The sequence below is a fragment of the Piliocolobus tephrosceles genome, chromosome X (assembly GCF_002776525.5).
Source record: "Piliocolobus tephrosceles isolate RC106 chromosome X, ASM277652v3, whole genome shotgun sequence".
Lineage (NCBI taxonomy): Eukaryota > Metazoa > Chordata > Mammalia > Primates > Cercopithecidae > Piliocolobus > Piliocolobus tephrosceles.
The window spans coordinates 87,063,680-87,091,557 of NC_045455.1; the positions used below are offsets into that span (position 1 = coordinate 87,063,680).

The 27,878-nt window shown below is 40.8% G+C and overlaps 1 protein-coding gene across 2 annotated transcripts in view; it reads right to left on the bottom strand.

Annotated features, from left to right (window-relative positions):
• The window catches only part of MTUS2 (microtubule associated scaffold protein 2), a 640,565-nt gene that overhangs the window by 600,416 nt on the left and 12,271 nt on the right, over nucleotides 1–27,878 (bottom strand). For both annotated transcript variants that reach the window (XM_031934947.1, XM_031934946.1), the window contains exon 2: nucleotides 21,704–21,776. The gene's annotated coding sequence lies outside the window, so the exon portion shown is untranslated. The remainder of the gene's footprint in view (nucleotides 1–21,703; nucleotides 21,777–27,878) is intronic.

Sequence of the window (27,878 nt, forward strand, 5' to 3'; positions counted from 1 at the left end):
GTCTGAAAAAGCCAAGACCTTGGTCTCCTTTCCAAATCCCACATTCCAGCCTGGTGATGGTACCTGACGTCTCAGGGGTTCTCTGCTCACATCATTTCAGACACTATCCTCTTAGGAGCAAGAAGGTCAAACAACCTGATTCCTACAAAAAGCTGGCAAAGGAGTGACTATTAGAAATGCTGCCTCATTTCTCCTCTAGCAACTGAGTCATTTGCATGTTTTCACAGAAAACGAAAATAGTTATCAGGAAAAAAGAAACAACAGTATTTGTTTAAGGGAGGAGGACCCTCAATAAAATCTAGAAATTGTATTTTGATTTTATCTCCAAATGGAAGCTCTCCCTACAGATGGCAGAACATCATAGCACATGGCAATTAAGCAAATTCTAAATCCATCCTGCCAAAGATTATCTACCACTTTGTCTAACTGATCACAACTAAATGTAATATAAATCAATCCCTCCCTCCAACACTGCCTCAACCCAAGCACAAGGTTCTGCAATAAAAGTACGCAGGATGGAGTGTATTGATCCACAAGATTGACTCTGAAATAAAACCCAACAATCTGCCTCTCTCTCTCATCGGGCTTCAGGGGAACATGCTACAGGAAGGGCTTCCACCCACCCCCGTCTGTGGATCCTGGTCATCCCTCACACACTTTGTCCCTGAACAACATACGCATCTCCCATATTCTACCCTTTCTCCTGTATGTTTCTCTGTGCAGCTCCTTAAAGAAACACAGCCTTTCTTAAATCAGTCCCAGGATGATCTACCCCATCATCCTGCACAAGTTCAATATGTTTTGCAAAAATACAACTTTACCTCTGTTGTTAAGTCTAATAACGGATACTCCTACTCTGCATGACACTGAGTTCTGCAAACTCATGAGAGCCTTCATTACCGTAGCTTAGAAAGCTGGCAGATGTCCACACACATAGGGCCTAAGAAGCCAGCACATGCCTAATTCCCCAGTCCTAGAAAGTAAAGCAGCATTCAGATAGGGCCAGCTTACAAATGGGGCTGTAAACACATTTTTCCACATAAGTGACAGGACTGCAAGGATGAGGTTCCTGAGTTAGTCCCCAAAGTTCTTCTGTTCATTACGTCTCTGAAGAACGCAGCCATGCCTGCCTACTGTGGGGACTGTCTTCAGACATCCAACCAGGGACGATGCCACCAGCAGCCCACAGTTCCCACTGGGCCCCAGCCACCCCTGTAGAACCAACCACTTAACAGGGCAACACAGGGTCAAGTCCAACCTGGTTCTAGCCCCACTGGGCCTCAACTTCTCCTTCTGTAAAATGCAACCAGCAGCACCTAATTCAGGATGTTGTGGAGACAGCAAATGTGATGACCGCACAGGGCCTCCCATGTAATTATCTACTTCCCCCTTCCCCAAAAAGCAGCCTGTCTTGAGTACTTGCCATCTCCTGCTACCAAAGTACTCTTGCTTCCCTTCCTGGAGGGTTACCCCACTTGCTGGCTGTCTTTACCGTCTCCCACTCCTCTCTCCAGCTGAGTGGCAGCTCAGTTCAGGGAGTGTGCCCTGGAGGAGGAACTGACAGATCTGACCTCAACTCTAGCTGTCCCGTTTCCTCACCTGGCAAAACTCACCCTTTACCTGAACTTCCTCCCCATCCATCTGGTCACTCATCCAGCTAAATCTTCCCTGTTCTTCCAGATTTTGCAGGAAGCTCCCCGACAAACATACACCCTACTCCCTGTCCCCTCTCCACACAACAGTCTGAATTAGGGGTTCCTCCTTCATATTCCGATAAGCCTTGTACACATGCCTCTGGAGAATTAACGCATTCTATTTTAAAGTATATATCCCCTCTCTAAGGGCTAAGTTTGAGGGTGGGGGATAGATGGTGGGCACATGCTATAATTTTATTGTCAACTTCCAATGCAGCAAATCTTCAAAACACATCTGATGTTGCCGTAGATAATGACAATGATGTTCTGCCCGTCCTGCCTGCCTGGGAGGTAGTGGATGAAGAATGGGAGGAAGGAGAGCCAGGGACAGAGCAGAGATACAAGTTTAAGTAACTATATGAAAGAACTCAGCCAACTAGTAATTGTTATGTGATTAATACAGTTTTGTCCAGCAGGTCAGTGAAAAAGACAAATTTGCAATTCCAAGCTTTTTTCTTTAGACATGGGTTTAATTCCTGAGCCAGAACCCCAGTATAATATACTCACGTAAACTAAAAATCTGATAGAAGGTAGAAAAGTCTTTCAATCCTACATACCTTCATGAAAGAATCCTTCCTGTAAAATAATTTCAACTTAAGGGAAGAGCTACACATCCTCAAACTCCCAAGCATATGAAGACCCAGCCTCTCAGGGAAAGGCACATTCCCACTCACAGGCTTTCTCCTTCTCATTTTTCAATTAGGTCAAACCCCACTACTTTATATCCAGAGCACCACACAGCTCTCCTGCATGGTACCTACTGCTGTTGCAATCGTACACTTGTGCTTTTAATGAGATTTAAAACAGCAGGGGCCAAGTGTGGCTTTATACACCACAGTGTTCTTAGTGCCCAGTCCAGGGCTCAGGGCATGTAGCAGAGACTCAAAAGGACTTCTGGAAAGAATGGAAAGGTAGATGGATGGATAGATGATGATGGGTAATGCTGGAAATACCAAAGTGAACCTGTAGGGTAAGATTCTGTGCAGAACACTGGAGCAAATTTGAACATAAGTAGGCATCTCTCCTGATCTTGATCTGTCTATATTCTCATTCCCTAAGTACTTTCTTACATAGTGATCATCAAAGCTCCATTAACATGTCCTTCAGTGCTTCCATATTACTATGTCAAATGTATTTCCATTCCCTTCTGTATTTATTAAACACTTGAAAAGGGCAGTTCTGTAGTTTGACTTTCAAAACCATTATCTATTTCTGCCTTTTCCCCAAAGGCAACCTGTTCTCTGGTACCGGCTGCCTCTTGATAGGAAAACCCTCTTTCTTCTCGGATACCTCACTCCACATGTGTAGTATCTTTACCTTTTCTTTCAAGAACCAACTTTGTTCTTATCCGAGTCTCTACTCCATTTCCCACATGATTATCTTCCTAAAACCTGATCTCTGATCTTCCAATCCCTCCAGGAAGTTCATGAACCCTATGACTTTAGCCTTTCAGATTTTTAAAATGAAGAATCACTAGTTGGATGAGCATGTTTCTACATTTAAGAAGACTTGCCTTTGTCCTCCAGAACTATCATCTCCACAAATTTTCTCAGTCGGTACAACATTCCCTGTAGGAAGCCACTAATTCTATACCTGAGATGGTTCTTTGAAACAGTATCAATAGCTACTGTAAATTAAATTTAACTTGTCTTAATACACTCAATGCCAAGGTCTTCCCATGCCAGGTAAAGCAGGCAAATGGGCAATCAGTCCCTTCAGGAAACACCAGCTCCCCACTTCCTTAGAGAGTCTAGGGTGAATCTGCTCAGCCGCTCAGATGTTTTGATTTAGTGGCTACGAAGCTGTGTTAGCACACTATAAATGACACGAGTCTCTCTCTGCACAAGTGCCTTGCTTTTTTGGTTTGGAGTTTTAGTGGAGTTTCTTGTGGGAGAGGTTGTTTGGACATATTGCAGCTTAACAAAATCATAGCAAAAAGCAAACAAAGATGTGAAACAGTACTCTTTATTTTGGCGGGGGGCGGGGGGGGGGCGCTTCTGTTCTATGGCCAGTGAAAAAGAGTCATTTTTTAAATCCTTCTTAGGCCATTTTCAGTTTGTTGGCTAGCCATAAATGTACAACTTGATATTCCATAAACAAATTTGTCAGGGAGATTTCCCCAGATAAGCGGCAGAGTTCTGCAAATCTGCAGATGCACACAACTGCAAACATCAGCACCACTGCTGGTGTTGCTGGCAAAGTGACAACAGAAGCCCTGTTTCCAGCTGATGGCCCGTTATTGCTTGGGCTTCCAAGATCCTACCAGGTTCCCCAGTGGGTCTATCTGTTCAGCCAAGTGCCAGGCCCTTGGAGACACCCAGTCTGACCAGCTATGAACTGCAGCCTCAGGATGTGTCAGACTGAGCATGCATCCCACATTGTTGGCTGCATTTGGGCCTCGCCACTGCTAAAAAAAGATTTTATGGACAATCTGGGACTTCCCTACATACGCAGCCATCCGTTTACTCAAACAATACTTAGTGTGCCTAAATGTGCACTGTGTCCAGCTTTGCAAGTCAGCAATCTTCAAACTGGAGCTCACAGACACATTTCAAGGGTGCTCATTTTAAGGGAATCAGTTTTCAGAACCTTACATTCTATTTGTACTTTTTCCTAAAATTGTTCTGCCTGGAACATCTTTTCTCTCACAACTACCCTTCACATCCTGAATCTTTCCAGGGTACATAGATGTGGGGTATAAAACCTTCCAGTGACAATCATCAGAGAAACGCAAATCAAAACCACAATGAGATACCATCTCACGCCAGTCAGAATGGCGATTATTAAAGACAAGAAACAACAGATGCTGACAGGGCTGTGGAGAAATAGGAATGCTTTTATACTGTTGGTGGGAATGTAAATTAGTTCAACCATTGTGGAAGACAGGACGGTGATCTCTCAAAGACCTAGAACCAAAAATACCATTTGACCCAGCAATCCCATTACTGGTATATACCCAAAGGAATATAAACCATTCTGTTCTAAAGATACATGCATGTGTATGTTCAGGACGGGACTATTCACAATAGCAAAGACATGGAATCAACCCAAATGCCCACCAATGATAGACTGGATAAAGAAAATGTGGTACATACACACCATGGAATACTATGCAGCCATAAAAAGGAATGAGATCATGTCCTTTGCAGGGACATGGGTGCAGCTGGAAGCTGTTATCCTCAGAAAACTAACACAGGAACAGAAAACCAAACACCACATGTTCTCACTTATAAGTGGGAGCTGAACAATGAGAACACACAGACACGGGGAGGCGAATGACACACACTGGGGCCTGTCGGTACTGGGGCAGTCTAGGGGGAGGGAGAGCGTCAGGATAAATAGCTAATGCATGCTGGGCATAATACCCAGGTGATGGGTTGACAGGTGCAGCAAGCCACCATGGCACACGTTTACTTATGTAACAAACCTGCACATCCTGCATATGTATCCTGGAACTTTAAATTTAATTTTTAAAAAATGACTAGTGCCTGTGGGATGATAGAATTCTGCTACTAAAGAATAATCCATTAAAATAAAATAAAATTAAAAACTTCCAGTGACAAAACCACAATTCCTATTGGCATATCAATAAAGACTGGTATATTTATCTGTTGGGATCTAACAAAAAAGAAAGAATCTACTTTATTTGGCATAGAGGGAATTACTGCAAGGCACTGATTAAACTAATGAAGGAAGAGTTGGTAAACCAGCTGGGAACCTCGGAGAAACACCAAGATGAGTAAGGGCTGGAAGCTAGCACCACTCCTGAGCTAAAGGGACAAAAGGAGGAGATGTGTCACCAGAGCATCCCCAGGAGGGAGGTGGAACCACCATGAGCCCATCCAGTGGGAGCTGGAACTACCAGGAGACTAAGCTGCTACTGGACGCCTCACGGAAGTCAGGGAGAGGGAGGGAAGATATTCTCTGGCTCCTCCCACTGAGAGTCTCTCAAATTACCCGGGGATCAGATTCTACTGGCTAGACTGAAAAGAGGGATATAGCTGGTTTTATTTCTTAAATGTCAATGTTTACAATAACCTAGGGATTACTTTGTAACTTTTAAAATTTATGAGGAACCAATGGAACTTTTAAAAATGGGCAGGTATATATGATTTTTTAAGGCTTTTTAGGAGGTACATGAGCAAAAGTTTAAAGATCTCTGTGCTGGGAAATACAGAGAGAGAGAAGAGCTATCCCTCCCTAAATGTGTTCATGGACTAACAAAGCAGAGTGGAAAAGGCAAGACTGAGCTGTGGCTCCTGAGAGGGCTTCACATTCAGACAACTCTTACAAATCTTCTGGGAGGCAAGGATTGCTGTCTCTGTTTTACAGATGTGGGAACAGAATCTCAGCAGGTCATTAAGCTGCCAAAGGCCAAGTTTGTCAGCGACACAACTAGAAGTAAAAATCAGACATCTTTAGTTCCACAATTTCTTGTGGAGAGAAATGACTCCCTGGTTTCAGATGCACAGAAGCAGCATGTTATAAAATACTCCACAGAAGTGTCTCCCTGACTGTAATGTGCATATAAATGACCTGGGATTCTTGTTCAGATGCAGATTATGATTCCAGAGGTCTAGGGTGAGTCTTGAGATTCTGCATCTCCGAAAGCTTCCCCATTGATGCCTCATTTCAGACCACGCTTTGAATAGCAAGTCCCTCAAGCAGTGGACACTAAGCTTTCTCAAGTGGACAGCCCTAACTGTAAGAAGCTATGAGCATGCATCCCCCAATACAAGCATACTTGCTTATTCATGCATTGTAGATTACATGTATTCTGACCAGTAACTACCGCAACAAGCCATCCTATACAGATAGCACAAGAAACACTGTTAAAATAATAGCTATTAATCCATATTTCAAATAATTTCTTTATGATCTTGAATTCTTTGGCCAACTTCTTATCTACTAGGATTAGGTTATCATTTGTTTTTATTTGGCTAAGGCAATTCTCACACAAACAGTAGTAGAAGGAACAGAAATTCTGCCATCTCTTTGATGCTCACTTGCACTTTTACTTTCTAACATCATGGTCAATCTCTGGTTTTTAAGCCACTTCTCTAATTCGTGAAGGTCAATTTGGTTATAAAAAGATAACGTATGCCGGGCGTAGTAACTCATGCCTGTAATCCCGGCACTTTGGGAGGCCGAGGCGAGCGGAACGTGAGGTCAGGAGATCGAGACCGCCCTGTCTAACACCATGAAACTCCATCTCTACTAAAAATACAAAAAACAGTAGCCGGGCTTGGTGGCGGGCGTCTGTAGTCTCAGCTACTCAGGAGGCTGAGGCAGGAGAATGGTGTGAACCCGGGAGGCGGAGCTTCCAGTGAACCAAGATCGCGCCACTGCACTCCAGCCTGGGAGACAGCGAGATTCCGTCTCAAAAAAAAAAAAAAAGATAATGTAATTTGTAAATCTACTTAATCCCGTACACATATGCGACAAAAAGGACAAAGGTATGAAGGTGTCACTGTTTCCCCTCCACACAATGGACCTTCCACCAGCTGCCTCAAGACACCTCGGTTCAGAGCCTTACAGGTTGCCCAAGAGAGGCCAACTTGTCGGTCCTTACAGCAAAATATAATAAAAGCTTAGTTTCTGTCTCATCAGCCAACCCCAGCAGAATTTTAGGAGCCTCCAAGGCATCTACTCCGGCCACTGACATTCTAGAGAAGAGGAATATGTAACCAGCAGGAACATGGAGAACAAGAGATCACTTTCACAATTCAACATGCTGCTGCTTTCAGGATCAAATACATTTTCAAAAAGTTCACAAAAGCATAATCAGCGGAGAAAACATTTCAGATAGGACTTTTTACCTCTTGAAAATTAAACTCCTCTCCTACCACACACTCATACACTGAACTGTCCCCTCCCTTTCCCACTTTTCAAGATTTAAATCTCTTCCAACCAGATCCAATACGAAGGCATCTGAGACAACAGAACATTTAAGTAACTGTTCATTAGAATACAATCTCAGACCTTTTTCAGATCATCAGATGTCATCCATCCACAGGAATCTGGCATGAAAGTTTTTTCCAAGGAATGTATGTATGTATGTATGTATGTATGTATGTATGTATGTATGTATTTAAGACAAAGTCTCACTCTGTCACCCAGGATGCAGTGCAGTGGCGTGATTCGCCTCCCAGGTTCAAGCAATTCTCTCTCCTCAGCCTCCAGAGTAGCTGAAACTACACGGGTATGCACCACACCTGGCTAATTTTTGTATATTTAGTGAAAATGGGGTTTCACTATGTTGCCCAGGCTAGTCTCGAACTCCTGACTTTGGGTGATCCACCCACCTCGGCCTCCCAAAGTGCTGGGATTACAGGCATGAGCCATTGCACCCAGCCTTTTTCCAAGGAATTTAAAAATTCTGTAAATTAGTGTTGCTCAGAAACAAATACATTTTTAGCCTCTCAAAATAGAGTCCTGGAAGACCATTTGCCTCCCTTTTCACAAACTGTTGAAGACAGACCTCCCAGCTACTGTCCCCACACCATGTCTGTATTACTTTCACTCACTTTTTCTTCTAACAGATATTTAATGAGTGCCTCCTGTATATCAGACCCCACCCAAGATGTGGGGAAACAGCAGAGAGTAAGAGCCATACTGTCATCCTCCCAGAGCTTCCATTTCAACTGGAAAGACAGATGAACAAAGGCGTATGTAATGTAGGGAGAATGCTCTGAAGAAAATAAGTCAGAATAAAGAGGGCAGGGAAGGCAGAGGGGCACCAGATAGTGTGATTAGGTGAGGCCCCTCTGAGGATGGACATTTGAGCAGGTGGAGAGGAGCCAGCCCTGTGCTAAATAGGAGGGAGGAATCCTGCAAGCAGAGGGCATGGCAAATGCAACCCCTGAGACAGGAAGATGACCGAAGGCTCTAAGAACAGCAAGGAGGCATCAGGAGCAAGGGGGAGTGGGAGAGATGTGGGGTTCAAGTCCCGGTGTGATGGAAAGCAAATGTGAACAGGACAGGGCTATCATCTCACTTAGGTTTTAAAGACTCACGCTGGCTCCTGTGTGGAGAGTAGACTTCAGGAGGGAAGAGTGGAAACAGCACACCCCTACGATGCCATCTCCTCCAGGAAGCAGTGCCCCAGGCCAAGCTGGGTGCAGTCCTGCTGAAGTGCTCCTACCCACTCAGATATATCCCACAGGGCAAGGGGTGGAAAGTGACACTTCGGGGGTCCTCACTTGCACAAGCCCCTTCAACATACACATTCATCTCTCTACCTCCTTCAGTAATTTTGCATATTTTTTAAGGAGGGCCTCTGGAACTGTGCGTGCTTCAGGACCCTGGTCAGAGTCCTTTTCAGCAGGTACCAGAAGTACCCGATCTATACTCATCTATATTTCCTCTTAGACTCTGAGTGCCTGGAGGGCAAGGATCTTATCACATACACTTTCATATCTCTGACACCTGCATAGTGCCCAATTCGTTGTAGTCACTCAGTACATAGTTTAATTATTTGCATATACATGTGATGATTTGTTTTTAAAACAGGTTCTCTGATTCCTTTTCTTTGTGGATCAGCAACACTATGGCTTTGGGAACCACTGGTCACTTAAAATGAATTTCATCACGGTCAATGGACAGATGTATGTGCTTACATAATGGCATTTAAAAACACAATTCTGAATGTTTCAGAATCACCAGGCCTGCGTTTGAATTATGCAAATGTTACAGATTTCTTATTCCTCTTAGGTCCACTCCAGACATTTTTATCACTTTTCTCTACTTCCTATACCAACATAAGTAAAGGCCTTACTGCTAAGAAACAAGACAAAATAGAGTGTAGAGACAGCCCTCAGAGACACCTCTAAGCCTTACAGAACAAACAAGCTTCAGGCAAGAACAAGCTTCCATCCTTTTCAGAATATGTTTTAACTTGCAAATAAATGATCATCCTCATTTAACAGGGATATTCCCCTCCTTTCTGGCAACTGAGAGATACATTCAGCTGCACACAAAAAGGGGAAATTTTCATCTAAAAATAAATGAAACCATGGTAAACAGGCAACTGAATTCTGAATGCAAAAATCAAGGTTAATTTTCTCTACCCAATGATCTCATATGAATAGAAAACAAGTGATTGCAGTAAGAACAGGTATAATAATGAAATTTTATACCCAGCATGAGATTTTAATTTTAATATATCTGTCTGAGTTTTGCTATAAAATGAATCAACTGTCTAAAGACCAGTCTCCAGGATGGTTTAGAGACATCCTTAAGACATCCTGCACAAAGAATGAAAGTTCTCTGTAACAAAATTAAACTTCATTTTTACAAGTCCCTTCTCCCTCTACTGTTTAACACTTCAGTGTTAAGCACACCCTCTGGGCAATTTATGTTTTTAATAATGCTCTTGTAAATAGTGTTGATCAGAATCCACTGCTGCTGGGAATTCTACACAATATTGCAAAGTTCTGAGTTGAATCTAGAGAGAAGGTGCCTGGTGAGACTGACAGAATGCTTCGCCCAGCAGGGTTACTGCTGGCCAATTAGCCAAGCTTGGCCCCTCTCCCTGAATTTGCCATGAGCCAAGATCAGAGCACAAGAAGAGACACATACACCTTCCATGTTGTACCTGAACCCTGAGAAAACAGGGCTGGCTTTATTCCACTTGTGTCCAAAAACTGGGACGGGGACCTATACAGAGGAGAATGTATCTGTCTAATGTCAGGATGGCACTTACATTTTTGTCTATTTCTAGAGCTTGTGGACAATATAAAAGTACTCCTTCAGGTCCCTTTCTTTGTCCAGGTAAGTACTATCAGAACATTCAAAGGCACCTTACACCAATGAGCAGACTACTGCGTACAGTCTCTGGCAGGCATCCATCCAATGGGCCCTGACGAACCAAAGGGAGATGCTCTCCCATCCTTATGGCCTGTTCCAACAACCACGAAAAGATGAATTTGTCCCATTCATTGTTTTGAAGCACCTCAGGTTCCTATAGAATGGAATCTGATAAACCATGACAGTATCTTGTTTCCTGGATTCGGAGGGGGTAAGAGAGGGGAAAATCGGGTTGTTAAAGACTTTTCATGCAGGAAAAACTTGGGAAGGGCTTCATACAGGCTGCTGAACTTGAGCTGAGTCTTAGAAAACTCAGAGGTAGAGAGGAGCGGGAAAACAGCATTCTAGACAGAAGAACGTCATGGTCAATGAGAGAGAGGCAGCATAAGGCATGTTTAGAGGAGAAGAAGGAAAGTCTCGCTGGGGCAAAGGGTTCAAGCAGGAAAACGGTGAGAGAGAAATTGGGAAGTCAAGCACTTGGCTTTCCCAGCAGAGCCAGCACAGATGGCGTCCACGGGGCAGTGCAAGGTAATTTCTGAGCTGGCTGTAGTTATATCTGTCTGTGCCCCTAGGTGCAGGTAGTGCTGCTGTGAAGCTCAGTTTCTAGTTCTCTAAGGACTCTGTATGATGCCCACTTATTTTCCTATTACAGGTTTGTGTTGAGTTTGCTTTTTGGTGCAGCTGTTTGCTTAGAGCATATTCCTCTGTGGCTCTAGACCAACTGGGCTTTCATGAACTTCTGCCATGTTTTTGCCTGTTCAGCTTTGCAAACAAGCTGATATTAGAGTTGATGACTTTCTATCTTCTCCCTCTTAGAGATCCAGGTGTCTTATTTTTACTGACCTAAAACTTGCTTTGAATCTTTGAAATCACTCTCATAAACTCCGGCACATATTTTCCATTTATCTAACTCTGAAAGCACAAAAGGAGTGTGTGGAAAACAAATAAAACGCTATTATCCCCAGGAATATATGCACTCAATCATTTAACCAACAAATACATATGAATTGTGGACTAGGTTACAGGGTCTGTACTAGACACTGGGGATACATTATTAGTAAAGTTCTCCAAAACATGCTAAGCAATCATCAAAACTATTCACCTGATGGATTAAATCATAACAAGGCTGTTATAAGAAGACCATGCAGCAATATGGGCTATTCATCCAGACTAGGGTTTCTCAACTCTGGCACTACTGGCATTTGGGGTTGTAAGATGCTTCGTGGGGAGCTATCCTATGCATTACAGGATGACGAGCAGCATCCTTGGCCTTTTCCGGTTAGACACTAGTTGCACAGCCAAAAATGTCTCCAGACACTGCCAAATGTCCACTGGGAGGGTGGGCAAATCCTTGTAGGTTGACATCTAGACCACTCGGGCCAAAAATATCTCTTCGTCAACAGCAGAGGGGTTGGCAGGGAATAGAGTGGGGTTAGAAATAACAATTATTATTATAAAGTGATAACAGGAATGTTTACTGAAAGACTCTTCTAAGTTAATTTTCTTTGAAACTCAATAATCACACCCCTTGTTACTGAAAATATTTCTGATTTATATTCATCTCTTTTCCTACCACATTAGATACCACTCACACACCAGGTACCACTAACATTACAACAAGCTTGTTTTTGCTTAATCCATAAGATAAGTAGTGTAATTTAATCTTTTTGACTATTATCATTCTTATGGTATCTAATACTATTTTTCAGAAGAGCAATTACTGTCATACAATATTACGGATATAAAACATCACAATCAAACCAATACTGGCTGACCCCCATACATATGAACCATGAGTGGCTTAGGAAGGATGGAGAAGAGGGGCTTGTGAGTCCCACCTCTGTGTTTCCCAATTAACATTCCTTTAAACTATTTTTCTGAAGTTGTTTGTATATTGGGCTATCCCAATAGATAGTGAATTCTTGGAAAGCCGAAACCAAAGTTCATTCTTTTTGACGTTCTCAGCATCTGGCACAATGACTATCACAAAGCAGGCATTCTATATATATAAAATATGTAATATATAATGCCTATACAATGATAATGTATATAATGTATATATAATATATAACGTATACATAACATATATATATATCCCTAAACTAGAAAAGGAGTGTGTGACAGGAAATGTGGATAAAACATGTAGTGTGGGAAGGGTCTTATATTCCTCCTAAGACATCGGGGCATTATCCTGCAGATAAATGTATGCAGAGGTCAGATGACAGGAGGGCTGAGCCTGGCCAAGGCAGAAAGCCCTGGTGAAAGCCCACCTTTGACAGTGTACAGGCCTAGCTACTCGCCTCCTTCCCGCTCTCCTCCCAAGCCTGAGCTTTGCATAAGATGGGCGCCCAGAGGCTGCATCTATGTGAGGTCCATCCAGCATCAGAAAGCATAACTCTGAGACAGCATCAGTCTTCAGGGCTGCTGCATGGTTTCCTTGGACAGCGCCCTAGCAGGACTTGAGACCAGCCAGGAGGTGGGCCTGGGAGGTACTGAAAAAGCCCAGAATGAAACAAAGTCTGGGAAGATGCAATCAAGAGAGACACAGATGGAAGAACTAGGTCACACAGGAAAGGAAATGAGGCCTTCCCTGCAAAACCACCCTGCCGACTCCTTATCAATTTGCCAGAGCCACAACAAGACAGAGGACGCAGTGGGAACTGATAGGCAAGGGGGAGAGGTACAAAATCACAGTAAGTCTCGAAAGTCTCAAAAGTTATCCTCAGTGTCCTCTAGAAGAATCCAGGCCTGACACTCCACTGAGCCCCATTTCTAGAGATCCTCTTACCTTTTCCTTTGGGCCACTCGCCTCCCTCTTCCTTTGCACTGAGGAACCCAAAATCAGAGCTCCTATGCCTTCTGTCCCTCTATCTGGGAGGCAAAAACTTAAGACTCCACGCTCATCCCCACCTTCTCATTTGCACTAGAGCCAATCAGAAGAATCAAAGGGACCAAAAAAAACCTCAAGTGATACTGACTTTATTGTCAGAAACTCTGTATTGTTCATGCCTATTTGAATATCTTCCCACTTTGTCAAAAAAAAAATTACCTTAGATAATTTTCTGGCAGTCTTCTCTTACCATCCTAAATACAGTACAGCACACTGGCTCAGCCGGAACCTAACGAGGACATGAACTCTTCCACGTCACCCCCAATTAAAACTATGAGAACCACAGACAATGAATCTGGCCCTCTGCACTTTGCTCAGAAAATCCTCATTGATTCACCAAATATTTATGGATCAGCATTATGTGTAAGACACTTTGCCAAATAACATTGGGAATGAATAAGACATGGATACACCACTGAGGAAGCACAGGGCCCAGTAAGGAAATAATGTCTGTTCACAAATAACAAGGTACAAGGTACAGGGATGCATGAGGTATGAAAAATCGCCATGGAGCTAGGAGACACTAGGGAGTTTCACAGACTATCAATTTTGTTATGTTTGCCTTTGAGAAGGAAGATGAGTCCTGATACCCTCTTCCTATTAAGATTCATTGTTTTGTTAAAAGTCCATTTTCTTACTAAATGAAAGACTACTTTATTTTCTGAATGCATATACAAGAACTGCTTATACATGAAGCAGAAGAAAACATGAATTCTTCTGACAAGCAGTCTATTAAAAATGCACTGTAAGTGGCATATTATTTGCACATCTATAATTGTCTGTGGAGATTAACCTGCCCTGATAATTTAATTTCTCCTCAAGAGGAAAGAAGAAAACTACAACTAAAACATTTAAAAGCCACACACAGCTTCTGACTTGATGGACTGAGAGGTATATCTGTATGTCCTGGTGGATGTTAAAATGCTGAGTGAACTGAAATGCCTTTTAGAACTTATAATTAGCCAAGTGTTTTCAATATAATTCTTCCATGTTCTTCAGTTATTACAGAGACCTGATGATTCCTTTAAACTCCAAAGAGAGAGCTGCCCTGGATTGGGAGACCTCAAAAACTTAGTTTAGATTTCCCCTGTGGCCTCTCACGTGGGTTCCATATTTAAGAAATGTTCGTTCATTAACAAACTAGTTCAGATCAGTGCAGTTATGTAAATGCCTAAACATGACCCACAGTGCCAGGCTATAACTCGAGCAGCTCTACTTTCTTACAGGACTCTATTTAATATGCCCCATTCTGAAGGAGGAATAAATATTTTTTAAGAAAAAAAACTGCATATATGTTTTTAAGAAAAGCAGTTAAATTAGCAAGTCTAGTAATGTCAGGTTCTTAAAGGAGACTTAAATGAGGCTTCATTTGGAAGTGAGAAGCAACATTCACTTTGTAGCAGGCACTGTTATATTACTGAGCGCTCTCCCTTCTCATTTCATGTAATCCTTACAGAGCTGCAAGCCAGGTACCATCCCCTTTTAAGGTAAGGAAACGGGAACATCAGCAAAGTCACACACTAAAAAATGCCAGAGCTGAGATATGACCCAGAGTGTCATCACAGTCTACATCATCCTACTTTGTGGCTATCTGATGACTTATGTACCCTCTGATTCTGAGCAGCATGTATAGCAAGTTGTCTAGGTTAAAAAACAAAACAAAACAGAGAGGGAACACAACAAGGACCTCTACCACAAAGCTGGTCCTTCCATTAGTAAGTTTTACACCATAAAGGGATTTTTCCTTCCAATTTATTTTTTTTGTTTAGTAATTAAATATACGTTATTTCTAAAATAGTATGCACACATAAAATAGAATTAAAAAGTTACAGAGATAGTAACATACTGAAGTAATTTTAAAATAACTAAACATAGGTAAGCAGTTTGGAATGTTAATAACTTAAAGTATTGGGTTTCACGGGTATATAGGGCATGTTATTTTAATCCTATGAGAAAAACATCCTATTTGCTTTCTGGACTTCTAATTCTATTTATCCTGATTCAGGCCTATATAGTTCTTTCTATTTCAAAGCGATGTGAAATAGTAAACATTTCTCAAACGTCAAAGATACAACATATTTTTATACTTCAATACTCATACCTAGCTTTACGTGTTATAATGGTTGACTAATTAACTTGGAATTTTTTCAAGTACTGTGAAATTACCTATTGTATTAAAACTTAGAAATAAGTCAATTTAAGATTTATTATATAAGCTAAATTATAGCAAATGTAAGTTACAATACCAATATAATGATAATGCGATATAACATCATTTCCAGCATTTTTTTAAAGCAATGTGGAATTCCTCACATAATGTAATGGTTGATGGCTGTCTCAAGAATATGAGGCTCTCTGTGGTACTGAAATATTCCATTTTCTTTCAGGCATTGGTGTAAATGTGCATGATGACTGCTTTCATGCAGGTGAACAATAGAAACAACATTTTAATCCTCACTCTAAAAGAAGGATTGGTCACAGAGAAAAGTGACTTCAATTATTTTCTAAAAAATAAAAGGTGAGGGAAATTGTACTACTTATAAAGTGGTCACTGCTTACATAGTGACATTTCATTCAACATACATCATTCTAAAAAAATAAAATAAAATAATTGACTGCCACCCTGATCTCTCAATATGTCTCTGTGCTGCTGAAAGAATAAGCAAAAGACTAAGTAATCTTGTTTTCCTTTGAGATGAAAAAAAAAAAAAGAATTCTACTTCCCAGAGATCCAAGATTCAAAGCTGCTTCATTCATTCTAGAAACATTTCCTGAGTGCTCAATGCACGTTAGGCATTTATTGGTCAAAGTGTCAGGAAAATGGTAGTGAATAAACAGACAAAATCCCTACCCTTGCGAAGTTCACATTCTAGTGACAAGTGGAATCTACGGCAGAAAGACCAGAAAATGTTGCTGGCCAGGAGCGGTGGCTCACACCTGTTACCCCAGTGCTTGGGGAGTGGTGGCAGAAGGATGGTTGTTTGAGATCAGCTTGAGCAACACAGCAAGACCCCATCTCTACAAAAATTTAATTTAAAAAAAAAAAAAAATTGGCCAGGCCTGGTGACCCTTGTCTACAGTCTTAGCTTCAAAAGCCTGAGATGGGAAGATTGTTTGAGCTCAGGAATTCAAGGTCACAGTAAGCTATGATCACACCATCACACTCCAGCCTGGGTGATAAGGTGAAATCCTGTCTCTAAAAAATAAATTAATAACTAAATTAAATTAAAATTTTAAAAAAAGAAAATGCTGGCCAGGCACGGTGGCTCATGCCTGTAATCCTAACACTTTGGAAAGCCAAGGCGGGTGGATCTCCTGAGCTCAGGAGTTCGAGACCACCCTGGGCAACATGGGTAAAACCCTGTCTCTACTAAAATACAAAAAAATTAGCTGGGTGTGGTGGCGTGCGCCTGTAGTCCCTGCTCCTCAGGAGGCTGAGGCATGAGAATTGCTTGAGCCTGGGGGTGGAGGTTGCAGTGAGCCTAGATCGTGCCACTGCACTCCAGCTTGGGCTACAGAGTGAGACTCCATCTCTCTCTCTCTCTCTCTCTCTCATACACACATACACGCACGCACACACACACACAAATGCTGCAGACCCCTTCCTCCCTCGCCATGTGCCAAAGCTGCTTCCCAAGCCATGTGGGGTGGTCAAGTACTTCTGAAAAGGCCTTTCTCCTATCCTGGCATCTCAAAGAAATATCCCCATATTAGCAACTGAACATCAAATACACACAATCACACACACACACACACACACACACACACAGCATTTTAAAAATCAGGACGCTAAGTACAATGAATAACAACTACATAAATATGACAAAGAATTAAATACAAAATCCCTTTCAGGCAAAAGCAGATGTTAAAAAGTCATTTTTTAAATGTCATTTAATTCATTCTCCTATCTCCTAGACAGAACCAAACTCAACCTTCAAAAGAAGAACATAAATGATCTCCCTATGCAAATTCCCCCGCTTCTGCCACAGGAAATCACGACCAAATGGCTGATGTCAGCTCAGGTTCTCAGTGCTTCTATAAGGAGAGGGCAGAAATCACTGTAATAAGAATGTGCGAGCTGAAGCAATAACTCATACAACACTTGAATAATTACCCATTCGTTTTGAATTATTCTGTAATTCCTGTGATAATTTCAAATATGATGAACTCCTTTGACATAATATGAGTATTGCAGGAACTTTTCCAGGATTCTCATTGTAATTCATCATTAACTGGATGCATGTTCAAATATTACACAGCTCCCTGCTATCTGCTTCTAATAGCAGAAGCAAAGCCATTTCGTTTGCCTACTGGCATGCTTACCCAGTTAATTTCCAAAGATGACACAGTGCCAGCATGACCCAGCCCCCTGTGTGTGCCCTGATGACCTAGTTTAATAAAATCTGGCCTCCTATCAAACAGATCACAGGTTTAAGTCCTGGCTACAGCAGCTACATAACAGTACATACAAGAGTGGTGCAGGGAAAATTGCACAGTCTTATGCACCATTTAAAAATGGACAACAAAGAAGCTTACATGGTTTCTATCATCTTAAGAGAACTGCCCATGTGACATTTACTGAATCCACCACTCCCTTTATCCCAACAACCAACATACTAAAATTCTGGGCTCTGGAACTATGAATTTAAATATTAAAATGTGTTTGGTCTTTTTTTTTCCTCCTGTGTTTTCTGCCTAATGAAAAAGATGAATTAGGGAAAGGATTAACCTTACCCTGCCTCAAAAAACAGACTCTGCGACCCCAGTGCTTCTAATCAATTCCTGAGGATAATTTTAAAGCAGAAAATAAGATGCACACACTGCTGGGTTTCTTCACATTCTCCAAATCTGAAGTATTTCAATGATTTAGATACTTCTGAATCACAGGACCTTCTTTGGTAGAAAAAAAAAAAAAAAAATAACCTTCAGAAATCTCTAAGGTCTCCAGGAAACCAACTGCAACCAACGATCCCCTCACATCTCATTATGTGGCACAAATTTAGTTCTAGGATTCCCCTGGCCTTGTTCAGTTGGTGGCCTCTAATGATAGAATTATCTGCTCAATTTTAAAGCAGCTCTGGGGGATGAGATGGGCTGGTCTGAAATGCATAATATTTGAGAAATGAGAAAGACATTAAAGGGTGGAGCCAGTCAGGTTCCAAGGAGGCCAGAAAGCCTAGTGGCAACGGGCATGGCTGGCTACAACAGTAGCTCCGCCCTTCACCTCTCAGAGCTGTAAAACGAGAGCCATGGTAGCACCTCCCCAGATGGGGTTCTGGGCTCAGCACAGTACTGAACTAGGAGCACCCACCGTACGTGGCTGTTACTAGCACCTGCACAGGGTAAAGTCATTCTGTCCCATTAAGCACACATCAAGCACATGGTGCTCTATACCTAATCTAACATCCACTACAGGATAACCCACTAACTCCCCTTTCAAAAGCTGCGCTCTCCCAAATCTCTCTTGCTGCAGAGTATATACATCTTTACAGAATCACCACAAATGATCTCTTCTTTAAAAGAATGAGGACAACTATTTGGACCATGCAGTCACAAATTATTTCAATCCAAAAATCATGAAGATCCAGGACAGTGAGAATACCAGATCATCATCAAACCTATCATTCTGTTTCATTTTAATATTCATTAAGCCAGTGTTTTCACAAATACTCCCTCTGTGTTTTCTAATAAGGAATATCATTCTCTCTACTGAAAGATAAGGAAACATGAAACACAGAATTATTAGCTCAGTATCACAGGTGCCAAACATCAGATCCAAAGTGCCTTCATATTCTCACTCCCCTTGGTGTTCCACACGCAAGGATAATATCCACAAAGTAGAACAGACAGCTAAACAACTGTAGGGGTGGGAGGAATTAATTGATCTAAGCCTTCTTTATCTGGTTTCCCTTTTTCCTTCTGCCTCCTCCACTCATTAAAAAAAAAAAAAAATCTACATTTCTTTCTTCAAAACATAGATCATTTGTGTGTTGAGGGAGCAGAGGGGAGGTCGTTTTAGATGTAAATAACCCTGGGGCCTTTTGCCCCGGTGAATGATTTCTGAATGAATGGTTTTTTGTAATCCATCATGTTTCTGTGCTTCTGTATTCAGAGTATCAAATCCTCCACTATACATATAGAGGGGAATGGTGGAGAAGGGGATAAATGATACAACAAGAAAACAAACTTTGGCCGGGCACGGTGGCTCACGCCTGTAATCCCAGCAGTTTGGGAGGCTGAGGCAGGCAGATCATGAGGTCAGGAGATCAAGGCCATCCTGGCCAACATGGTGAAACCTCACCTCTAGTAAAAATACAAAAATTAGCTGGGCGTGGTGGCGTGCATCTGTAATCCCAGGTACTCGGGAGGCTAAGGCAGGAGAATCACTTGAACCTGGGAGGCGGAGGTTGCAGTGAGCCGAGATTGTGCCACTGCACTCCAACCTGGGTGACAGAGTGAGATTCCACATCAAAAAAAGAAAGAAAAAAAAAAAAAAAAAGGAACGAACTTTGCATCCCACAAAGAGAGGGCCCCTTGAATATCCCTCTGGTCAATTTGTCTCCAGCACCCAAGAAACCAAAAGCTGTTACTTAGGCCACATAATTTGTATCCACAGCCTGGCATCTTTTCCATCTGTCATCTCTTCCTTCTTATGTGTCTTCAGTGCCACAGTGGCAGCTGACAGCCCTCCACTACCAACCATCCAGTCACTCCAGCGGCCACCACCATCCTCACCACCCCACAACCTCCACCACTTTCACCATGACTCCAACTACCATGATTGCCACATCCACCTACCTGCACTGCATATGACTTTTTCCCATATCTGTTCCAATTTCCTCAATAACTTTTCAATCACCAATCACATACTCCACCTGTAGCCCCTAAATCTGGACCCAAAGTATTGCCACATCCCACTTAGCCTATATTTGTCAACCAGTATCTATCAAATACACCTAACAGCAACATCATAGCTTTTTGTTTCATCAGAAGATTATTCACAAAAATTTGTAAGTAATGAAGAACCATCCATTATGAATGCACTCAACATTATGAAAGCAAATCTCTTTTACGGAGAAAAACAGTCCAAGTTTAAATCATCTTTGAGAACAAGGACACCACACAGGTGGTGATCTATAGAATGAAGCTTTCATGATTACAGTAGGGCGAATCCGAAAGCACATACTATAAATCACCACATGGCAGCAACTCAGTCATAAATTTAGTTTAAAGCACAGTTTAGGTGTTTCTTTCCTAGTTTTAGCCCTAGAAAGTACAGGCTACCCCTTTGGGACCCCAAACCTATAGCTACTGTGCTTCCGATAAGTTTCTTGCAAGCCACCCAAGTTTCTAGTCAAAGCCAAACCTCAAACTCTTGTATCTATCCTCTCTCCCCTATGACTAGACCTTAATAAAAAGTGTTCCTTCCTTAGAGTCTATCATTAGTTGAATCCCAACAAGGCAGAGCCAACCTGCCAGTTGCTCAGGTTGCGCACTGTGGAAGAGCACTATGTTTAAGGAGGCATCAGTCTCATCACAAGCATCTCTCTACTCGTTTAAAAGCTGTTCGTATTTTTATTAACACTTTGATGATTTAAAGATGGGTAATTTGATTATTTATATTACAATTTTCTAGCACATGGCAATAAAATGTCATGTACTAAAAATCAGTATAGCTGAATAATTTCCCATCAGATGGAAGTGAAATGTCTTACAGAGGGGTGCCTTGGTCTAATTTGCACAAAGCGCCATATGGGCTACCAGCAGCCTTCAGAAAAGCTTCCCTCAAACGTTTTAAGCTTTCTGTGGTCTTGGCTGTTCACTAAAGCTTCTGCTCTTAGTTAATGGACTGTTTGCACTGCATTCACTTTTTTCCTCCCAATCTGGTCTTCTTCCCTCAGTAACTTCAGTTATCAAGCACATCCCCTACTTAAAGCTCGTGTCCTATGTCTGTCCATTAATATTACTAAACACATGCTAACATGACCCTTTATTACAGAAGATCAACTGCTATTAAGAGGTGTCAATTCTAACCACCCCCTACAAATTTAAAATCACTAACACGTTACTTGAACTCAGTCAATATCTAACTAGATTCCTCACAGCTTTAAAAAAAAAAAATTAAGCTTTCGTATAATTTATTTTCATTTACTTGTTTCATTAATCATATCACTTATTTAAAAAAAAAAAAAAAAAAAAACTACCACCAGCTATTTACCTTGAGTATCAGGAAGTACACAACATTTGAGAGACAATCACAGGCCCAAATCGAATGGAATAATAAATCCGGTAGAAATCCACATGAACTCACCCTGCTCGCCAGAAAATGAGTTTTACTGCCATTGGTGACAATGGGCCCTAGTAAACAATCCAGCTGTGGAAACCTTAAAAAGAAAAAGATACAGGAAAATTTAGGAGAAAGATTCACGAAGGCATAAACATTAAATTTCTTTATAATAGGTCTTCTCACCAAAACATAAAGTTAGTTCAGAAGTCCCTGAATCTATGCAATAATTATACCACAAACTGTTCATAATTGGAGTTGCTTCATCAACTCACCATTTTTTCCATTAGCTGAGTGTACGATTTTAGAGATACTTAATCTTATTTTCAGATTAATCCTCAGTGGATTACACGACTTCAGTTTTCTTTCTATATTAATCCCTCAAGTAGTTAATGATCTGCAAACTGATTCTTAAATACACCATATAAATGAAGTATCTTAAAGACTTAAGACAGAGCTTTTGTCAAGGGAAGAATACCTCTGATATATGAACAATCATGTCCATTTTATAGATCTTCATTTTCATATTATGTACCAAATTTATACTGTCATGCTTATTTTCTTCTAATTCGGAAGCAATAAAAAACCAGAGGAATTATGAATCCTACGTACAATATTAACATTAATATTAATTAAATCGTTAAGAAAACTTTAATTCAAAAAATCAGCAAATAACTCTCTTCTCTAAATTGCCCAACAGGAAGATTAGTCACTAGTGGTAGAAAAGAGATAAATTTTCCTCCCAAATGTTACTGGCATATATACCACAGAATGGCTGCTATTAGCAGGTTGACTTACACAAAACTGCTGATTATCCAACCATTTCTTACCTACACACATGGCAATTTCATAATTTTTACAAACAAAAAATAAATAAACAGGATTGAAAACCCCGGTGATTATGAAACAACTACATTTTCTAAACTACCTGTTGCTCAACATACATCATTTTTCTGAGCAACACCAACGGTCTGGGTATGAGCAACCGATTCCATTATAACTTACCATCAATGGTATCTAAAACATAAGAAAGGAAAGGAATGACCTCCAGCATGTGAAAGGGCTTATGCATATCTTTTCAATTCTTTCTTCCCACCCAGTCCCCCATTTACTTCCAACCCCCTCGACTTCCCCCTTTCAACATAAGACTCTTTTCCAAGAGCATAAATGTGACAGAAAGAAAAGCTGAGGGCTGGAAGACAAAAAGGTGAGAGGGAGCACGCTGATCTCTAACAGGGCCCGGTGAAAGGGAAAGCAGGCAAGAGCAAGCAAGGGACAAGATGCAGGGGGCAGATGGATGCAGGAATAAGATGCAAAGGGAAGCGTGCAGAAGAGCTGCTCACTAGCTCAGGACAGGTGTGGCCAGGGAGCAGCACCCCACACAGGTCCCAGCCCAAGTCCATGGGACAATGAAGTGAACATTTACTTCTGCCTTGTAATAAATGTAGTAACCCATCTATTTTAGGACCTACCCACACTACCACCACCAGCACAACAGCATCACAACCACGCCACGATAACGTTAACTCAAAGCATGCACAACGCTAATGGAAGTAAAAACTAGTGCAATCAAGGCCATTTGGGTACCCCAGGTATAGAAAATTCACAAGTTCCCAAAGGACGTTTTCTTCTGAGAAGGCATAGAAAAGGGTTTAAATAATTTTCCCTCCCATCAGGAGACCCATTAAACCAGCAGCCTACTATAAATTGTTTTGTTTTTGCATGAAAGAGCAGCCAGCTGCCAAATAAACTTTTTAATCTCTTTTTAGTACCACCCATTTCTCATTCCCTATTTTTCAGATTAATTATGTGAGGATAAGATGGAGGATTAAAATCAGCATTCTGTGACATGGTCACAGAACGGTGGTGACAAAGTCAAAGTTGATATGCTAGATGAAACCTGTCATTTTGTTCACATCCAATCAGAACCTTAAAAACACGTAAGATCATGAAATGAAATGCAAGCAAAGTAAATCTGACATTCAGAGGCACTCTGCGTTGTTCCAGTAGTGACTTTCCCCTTTAAACAGAGATATTTGGATCTACTGTGGACCACTACAGGGTTGAAGGTAAACGTATCAATGATGGCAATGATAGTACTAATTGTAACAGAAAAAAAAAGAAAACAAAATTGTCATTATTATTATTATGGGTACGGTCACAGATAAAGAGCTGCAAATAGAACAGCTCTGAATTAATAGACCAGTTGGAATTATACTTCACGTTGTGGAATGGAGTTAGAAAGTGACTTTATGTTAACATGGAAATTAAATAAGAGTGTGAACAAAATTAAGGAGTACTGGCTAAGGTCTGTGAAGTAGATATATACATGTGTAGAAGATGTCAGGTACCATTTCAGTGAGGCCAATCTGTGAAGAGCAACCTAAGAACCAACAGGGCAACCTCAAACAGTAGCCTGAGGCCACTGGTAATTACCACTGTGATCAGACTAGGGTCTAGAAGACCATCGGCCAGGAAACAGTACACGGAAGCTGATGTAAGAGGCAGGAAGAGCTGATGTTACCGAATGGCCCACAGCCCTAGACAAGAGTTGAGGACGTGAACTCTACACATTGGTATGCAAACCCAAAACAGGTGGCTGCATAATAACCACGGAGAGAATTTGTTAAACATAGATTCCTGGACACCACCCTAAGGCTGATTGTTGTGCTCCAACAATTTCTATTCTTGAAAGCTTTCCCTGGGTACTGCTGCAGCACAACTACACTGAAGAACAGGAGCTAGGGCAACAGATGGACACTACCAGAGAAGCAGCCTCTCGATTCAGCAGGAGTCTGAGCTGGACTATCAGGTATGCTTCATATACTAGTTCACTTAATCTTCATAGCAACAGCCTGAGTAGATTTCAATCACCCAATGTTGCAGAACAGGAGACTAAGGGAGCAGATCTGAAAGGTCAATAACTTGCCCAAGGTAACAACACAAGAAAGATCAAATCCCACCTCATCACCTACTTCTTGAAGCTCTTCTATGGGTGTTCACTGTCTAATATGAAATGCATTGTATATAAATTGACTGTATATGTATGGATCTAATTCCAGTTTGTAGTCAATTCCATTAATCTATTTGTATAACTTAATAACTTAGCATAAATACCACACTGCCCTGATTAATGCAGCTTGATAATAAATCTTGAACTCAGAATAAAAAAACAAAAAAAAGAAAAAAGGAATGCTTTCTAAAGCCCCTTGCAGGTGCCCTGGAATAACATGGCCCTCAACTCCAGCTCAGCCACAACACCCTTTCAACCAACCATTCCTGCTCCATGTGAACCAAGCTATAAGCAATCGCCTGGGCAGTGCTGTTTCAAGCCTCCTCCCTGCCCTTGCTCCTGCCTCCTCCTAGAACGCCTCTGCCCTCATCTACCTCCTCTTCCAAGATGGAGCTCAGACCTCTCCTCTTTGCAAAGCCCTTCCTGACCACCACCAACTCTTTCCTAGATAAAAATGACCACTCCCTTCCTTGGGTCTTGCAATAATTAGCACAATAAAACATGATACTTCTCTCCAGTATTCATATGCCTGACCCTATGCAGAAATAGACTATGATTTTTGAGAACAGATGTCGGTAAATATTTTAAGAATAAATAAATGCAGCGCTAGAGCCAAAGCCAGAATCTGAATCTGGATCCAACTCAAAACCAGTATACCATGCTGCGTCTCTGAAAGCTTTTCATCTACTTTCATGAAAATCACTCTTAACATTGTCAAGACAGTAGCCACTCAGCAAGCACTTGAAATGTGGCTAGTCTAAACTGAGATGTGCTCTAAGTACGAAATACATTATTTTGAGGATTCAACATGAAAAAATGTAGAATATTCCCACATGAAAAATGATATTTTAAATATTTCAAATTAGATAAGATACATTAAAATTAATTCCATGTTTCTTTTTGATTTTTAAATGCAGGTACTAGAAAACAGAAAATTACATATACAGTTCACGTTATATTTCTATTGAACAGAAATATACCCTATAAAGTATGCCTTAACTCTTCCTTATTAATAAATCCATTAACATGATGCTCAGCATAATTTAACCTTTCCGAATGACATAGAGCCAGAGCATCAAAGACTGTACTGCAGTGCTGAACAACATGGCCCTGCTAAGCACACAGTTTGTCCCGACACTTTCTTAAATAACGGCTTTACTGATATGTAGCCCAGATACCATCAAATTCATCATCTTAAAAGGTGCAATTCAATGGTTTTTATCATATTCACAAGATCATGCAAGCATCTCCACTATCAAATTCCAGAACATTTTCATCACCCCACAAAGAAACCCATACCATTAGCAGATTCTCCACAGCCCTCCTTAGCCCAGCCCCTGACAACCAATAATCTATTCTGTCACTTGAATTTGCCTATTCTGAATACTTTATATAAACAGAATCATAAAACACATGGTATTTTGTGTCTGGCTTCTTTCAACTAACAAAATGCTTTCAAAGTTCGGCCATGTTGTACCAGAAATCGGTACTTCGTTGCTTCTTATGGCTGAATAATACTCTATTGTATGAATACGCCACATCTTATTTATCTATTCATCAGTTAATGGACATTTGGATTGCTTCCAGTTTGAGGCTACTATGTACACATTCATGTGCCAGTTTTTATATGGATGTAAGTTTTCAATTCTCTTGAGTATACACTTAGGGATAGAGTTTCTGGGTCATGTTGTTACTCTATGCCTATAATCTGAGTTAACTATCAACTATTATCCCAAAACGGCTGCACCATTTCACAGTCCCACCAGCAAGTATCAGGGCTCCAATATGTCCACATCTTCACTAACACTTAATTTTGTCTTTTTAATTTTAGCCATCTTAGTAGATGTGTAGTGATGTATGATTGTGGTTTTAATTTGCATTTCCCTAATGACTAATGTGGACTGCCTTTCCATATGCTTATTGGCCACCTGTGTATCTTCTTTGGAGAAATGTCAATTCAAATCCTTTGTCAAATTTTTAATTGGGTTATTTGTCTTTATCACCCCCCAAAAGTTATACTGTTGAGTGAAATCATTCGTATATATTCTGGATAGAAGATCCTTATTAGATGTGTAATTTGCAAAAATTTAATCTCATTCTTTGGGTTCTTTTCTCTTTCTTGATGATATCCTCTGAAGGAAACAATTTTATAATTTTTATGAAGACTACCCTATATATTCATCACTCCTGCTTTTGGTGTTACATATAAGAAAATATTGCCTAATCCAAGATCATGAAGATTTACTCTTACTTTTTTTTCTGAGACTTACTGTTTTATATTTTACATTTAAGTCAATAATCCATTTTGAGTTAATTTTGTATATGGTATGAAGCAGGATCCAACTTCATTCTTTTACACATAGGCAACTAGTTATTCCAGTGCCAATATATTAAAAAGATCAACCTTTCTTGAATTGAATTATCTTGCCACCTTTTTGAAAACCAATTAATAAAAAATGCAAGGGTTTGCTTCTCGGCCTTATGGATCAATCTTATACCACTGATCTATAAGGATATAATTTGCCTGCACCATGCTGTCTTTATTACCTTAGTTTTATATTAAAATAGTTTTGAAATTGGGACATGTGATTCCTTCAACTTTGTTCTGGTTTTTCAGGATTACATTGACTATTCCGGGTCCTTTGCATTTCCATATCAATTTGAGGATTAGCTTTTCAATTTATTGGAAGGAAAAGACCTCTGTTTTTGATAAAGATTACATTAAATCTGCAGATCAATTTGGGAAGCATTGTCACCTTAATAAGTCTTCCAGTCCATGAACACAGGATGTCTTTTCATTTATGTACGTTACCTTTAATTTCTTTTAACAATGTTTTGCAGTTTTTAATGTACAAGTCCTGAATGTCTTTTGTTAAATTTGTTCCTAAATATCTTATTGTTTTTGATACTACTACAAACGGAAATTTTCATCTTCATATTGTCAATTGTAAGTGCATAGAAACACAACTGATTTTTATTAATCCTGTATATGGCCACCTTACTGAACTTGTTTTAGTTCTCACAGTCTGTGTATAGAGTCCTCAGGATTTTCTACATACAAGATCACGTCATCTGCAAAGAGATAATTTTACTTCTTCCTTTCCAATCCGGATGATTTTTCTTTCTTTTCCTTGCCTCACTGCCTTGGCTAGAACGTCCAGTATTGTGCTGAATAAATGTGAAAACAGT